Source organism: Hibiscus syriacus, unplaced genomic scaffold (genome assembly GCF_006381635.1).
Source record: "Hibiscus syriacus cultivar Baekdansim isolate YM2019G1 unplaced genomic scaffold, ASM638163v2 tig00000340_pilon, whole genome shotgun sequence".
NCBI lineage: Eukaryota > Viridiplantae > Streptophyta > Magnoliopsida > Malvales > Malvaceae > Hibiscus > Hibiscus syriacus.
In genome coordinates, this window is record NW_024061783.1 from 7,938,067 (window position 1) to 7,943,507 (window position 5,441).

The 5,441-nt window shown below is 31.4% G+C and overlaps 1 pseudogene; it reads right to left on the reverse strand.

The window, feature by feature from the left end:
• Window positions 1–1,550: 1,550 nt before the first annotated feature.
• Window positions 1,551–2,488, reverse strand: LOC120199544 (annotated as a pseudogene).
• Window positions 2,489–5,441: the final 2,953 nt, after the last annotated feature.

Genomic DNA, 5,441 nt, shown 5'->3' on the forward strand with positions numbered 1-5,441 from the left:
AACAAGATGCCCAATCATCATCACAAAAATAGTAATCTGAAGACTATTTGAAGCTTGCAACATTAGTCCTTGACCTGGATCCCTTTTAACACATCTTACTACTCTTAAGGTTTATGTATAGATTGTCTCAAGTAGTGTACCACATAAGATATGACTGGTCGTGTATGAATCAAGTAAATTAACCTTCAAATCAATCTCTGATATATCAACTTATCTTCCATCATTTTTTCATCTTCACTATACTGCATTCCTTCATCAAACTCAGCAGAAGTCAGATTCAGATTATGCTCTAATGGAGTTATGGATGTCTTAGCATCATTTAAACCAACAGCACTAATAAGCTCCAATGTATACTTGCGTTGATTAAGTAAGATCCCCTCTTTTGATCTTAGTACCTCAATTCCGAAGAAACAAATTTCCAAGATCCTTCATTCTGAAATTCGAATGAAGATTTTATTTTAAATTTTCAGTCATTTCATGATTGTTCCCTGTATGAACAGATCATCTACATATATAAGCATAACCACCACATCATTCCCTTATTTTTTTAGAGAACAAAGAATATTTATATTTGGTTTGAGTAAAGCCAGTAGAAAATAAAGCTTCTGTTAATCTAACATTCTACTGTCTTGAGGCCTACTTCATTCCATATAAAGACTTTTACAGTCTACAAATAATCATCTTCCCCTGATTGTAAAGACCTTCAGGAAGCATCATATAAACTTGTTCATCTGAATTTTCCCGAAGAAAGGCACTGTATACATTTATTTGATGAATGAACCAATTAAAAGAAGAGGCTAAGACAAACACAACTCTGACAGTAACAATTTTAACTACAGGAGAAAAAGTTCCATCATAATCAATACCTTCTTGCTGGCTATATCCCTTAGCAACCAAGAGAGCTTTACACTTTTCAACCTAACCTGAAGCTTTATATTTAACTCTGTAGACCCACTTACACTTAATAGACACCTTACCAGGAGGCAGAGAAACCAATGTCCATGTATTATTGTTGAGTATTGCAGAAAAAAAAGCTTGAATCAAACAGAATATCAGAAGTATTTTCATTAAGCTTGCATTATACATCACCTAAGCTAATTACTTATAGTAAATTCATAACAAACTTTAACAAACTAACAACTTCTAGAATAGTTTCCTAACAGACTTGACAGATATGCAAGCTATATCCATCAGCTACAATCCTTCTCCCATGTATGACATTACACAAGCACTCTTCATTCACGTGAGCTTACATCATTCACTCAACATTCTCCCTACTTTCTCAATCTTCTTGATGAAAAGATGAACACTCGAATCGAAAGTGCGATACATCCTTCCGTTCAACTTGAATCGGAAGTGTTGATGTTTCCCTCCGTTTGACTTGAATCGGGAGTGCCGACGCTTTCCTCCGTTCGACTTGAATCAGAAGTGTCGATGCTTCCTTCCGTTCGACTTGAATCAGAAGTGCGATGCATTCTTTCGTTCTTCTTATTCACCTTCTTTTATCTATTTTAAACTTATCTACTGCATGATTAGCTAATGGATTAGTCTCATCCATCCATTTCATCTTCAATCTTAGGTGCTAAGTAAAACCTGATATAACCCATCTCAGTAATCTTGTACTCAACCACAACAGGCAGTTCTGAAGACAGGCTGATTGACATTGTATTCGACAACAGGGTAGCCTTTGTAAATGAATTCATGTACCTCAATGCAAACGTCAACAATACCGGATTGTTTATCTCTATGATTGTCGCTTCTTCTGGTTTATCTACACTGGTGTTTTGCCTGAGAACAATATTTGTAGTCCCAATATCACCAGCTGTGGAAAACTTAACACCTTCTTTGGTTACAGAGATAACAACAGTATCACCAAGGCTAGCAAGATCTTTACAAACCCTTGCAAACTCAGATTAAGGCATCCTAACAATAGCTTGGTATTCAGCATCTGGAATTCCAAGGTGCTCGCCATCAATATCAATTAGCTTCAACTCAAAAATCGCTATCTTATCTTGTTTTGGGTTCTCGAACATGTAACAGTCCCCATTGAGAGGTTCCTATCGCAGTGATAGTGCTCGAACCCTTCCGATCTGAGCAACAGAGCCACCAACGCCACTTGGCTCGAACCTATCGCCTGTAACGAGAATCCAGTCGCCGAACAGTCGAAGTTCACATCCCCACTCTGCACTTTCTCTTTCCCTAATGCCTCGATCATCTTCGCCCCCAAATCATAAACAGTATCCATATCCGTCGTTTTAAGAGTCAATTTCCCAGTTTTTGAAGCCGCCCCAGAAACTGCCGGACCGTCTATTTGGATTTCAAAAACTTCACCTTCGATCACTTCGATTTCTTCCTTGACTCTTATGCCGATGGACTTTCGAAACGCTTGCATTAGAGCTTCTGTTTTTGACATTTCCAGAGAGAAGATTTCATTGCCATAGAGCACAGAGAAAGGGGTTTCAAGGCCAAGGAACTTTGTGATGCCCATGGCGATAGCAGTTTTGCCAGTTCCAGGTTGGCAATTTAGGAGCGTGAAACCAAAATTCCCAGGACTTTGGCGAAAGATACCATGTTGAGTATTGCAGAAAACAAAGCTTGAATCAAACAGAATATCAGAAGTATTTTCATTAAGCTTGCATTATACATCACCTAAGCTAATTACTTATAGTAAATTCATAACAAACTTTAACAAACTAACAGCTTCTAGAATAGTTTCCTAACAGACTTGACAGGTATGCAAGCTATATCCACCAGCTACAATCCTGCTTCCATGTATGACATTACACAAGCACTCTTCATTCACGTGAGCTTACATCATTCACTCAACAATTATTAGATTCTAAGGCTTGAAGCTCCTCCTCCATGGTTTTAACCCAAAGAGGATTTTAAATAGTCTAAGAATAAGGTTGAGGCTCCAAAACAGTAGAAGAAGAAGAATTAAAAAAATTTGTGGAAGGTGCAGAAGAAGGTGATTGGTGTAAAGACTGACAAGTACACAAAAAATCTTTTAACCAACCAGGAGGCTTAGACACCATAGAGGATTTTCAGGAAAAATCTAAAGAAGTGGAGACATGATTAGAATGACCATCACTACTTGTTGAAGCAACACCACAAGAAAATACACCTTTAGTGACGATGTAAATGGTCATTAAAAACATTAAATTTAGACACTAAAATGCATAGTGACAAAATTTTCAAGTCGTCACTAGTAACTCCATCACTATTATATTAGTGACAATTATTCTAAAATTTGTCACAATTGTTCATTTTTTTACCATATATTCAACACAATTATCAATATAAATTGTGATGAATTTGTTTGACACTAAAAATATATTTTGTGACCATCAATATTGTCACACTAAGATTTTTAATGACCAAATGTTCGATACTATTATCAATAGAAATTGGGATAAATTTGTTTGACAGTGAAAATATATTTTGTGACCACCAATGTTGTCACACTAAATGTTTTTTAGTGACCAAATGTTCGAAATTATTATCAATAACTCAATCATTATTATATTAGTGACGACTTTAATGAATATTATCATAATTACTTATATTTTTTGTGACTAAGTTTTTTGACACAAAAAGATTAATAACAATGACAGAAAGTTAGACACTAATATTATCCTTATTAGTGACAAATATTTTATCACAACTATATAATTAAATTGATTAATTAAAAAATTCATTATGAAACCAATTATAGAGATATTACATTTTTAGTTCTATTCATCTACTTTGGGGAGTTGGATTACAATCATTGCCATCAATTAATTATTCGTTAATGATACAAGATGTGACAACTCCACATGTTTATTTTTTTTATAACCACCAGTATCCTATTTTTATTAATCAATTAATTCATATCGAGTATTACATAAACAAAGGTGGCACTCCTAACCTAATTTACTTAAAGGATCTAGTGTTGTTTCACATGTTATTTTTGATAAATTAATACAATATATGGCTTTTAAGATGATCAAACATGTAACCCTCAGGGAAAGTGTGCAATGCCTAACCACCATGCTAAGAAAGAAATATTTGTTGTTGACAAAAAATAATATTTAGATTAAACTATTGTTGTAATTAATTTTATTTATTTTAATATATATAGTATTAATTATTAGTATAAAAATTTAATTAAATTTTTATATGATTTCTCATATGGAATACTCTCATGGAAGATAAATATAAAAATTAATTAGTTGGATTTTAAAATATAAACATTTAAACCTAAAATAATACCAAGTGTCCTTAAATTATATTTAAAAAATAAAATAAAATATTTGACAATGTATTAACCCATTGTGGTGAAAGTCCTAAATTAAAAAATAAAGTACTAATAAATAATTGATGTTTGCGAAATTTACATATATCTCAATAAAGATCATAAATTACATATAAAAACCAATAAATTCTTTTGAAGGAAAAACTAATCATAATTGAAGATTAAATGGAACTGTAGAAGCTTATTGTATCGTCGATAATTTATTTAGTTAATAAAAATAAAATTCAAAATAATATAAAACAATATATTTAAAAAGTTAAGGTAATTTTATTAGTCATTTATTAGTCATATAGTCGTTGTACAATATTGATTGTTATTGAAATTTAAAATTTTAAAAATTATGCGGATTAAAATTGATCAAATTAGAGCATAATAACTAAAATGACAATTTGCACATAGTATAGAGACTAATAATAAAATTTACCTTTTGACAAACTAGTTTATTTAAACAATAATTTTAATTATAATTGATGTCAATATTTATCAAACAAAAAGTAAAATTTTAAGTGACAAACAACTTTATTGTCACAACAAATATCAAATAATAGTAATCATTTTATATGTCGTCTCTATCATATCATTTTTCGCCAGAAAAATAATTAGCGCCAATTTACGTATTCTAGCATCAAAACTTTTGAGATGGTGAAATTTGTGTCACAATTATATACTTATAGTGAAAATTTAATTGTGAGAAAAATTCAATCATATTTATTACTATAACAATGACGCAACAAAAATACATTACAATTATTTTTATTAATAGTGACATACAAAATTTTTGTCATCAAAAGTTTAATATTTGTGACAAAATTACTAATAATCACTATTAATTTGTCAGTAAATACGTTTATTCTTGTAGTGATACCTGTGACGTAATTTAAGACTGTCACAAGTATACCATTATATAATGATAAACTTACTAGTGAAAACATGTTATTGTCACAATTATGAATAATAATAATGACAACTTAATATGTTATAACTATTACATCGTTTCATGTTAAAAAATTGATGCCAATTCAAGCATTTTTATTAGTGAGCAAATAGAAGTATGACACAACTATTCACTTCCAAAATAATTGTCATCACAAATCACCAATTAAGACTAGTGACAAAAACAATTGTCGTCACAAATCACCAACTA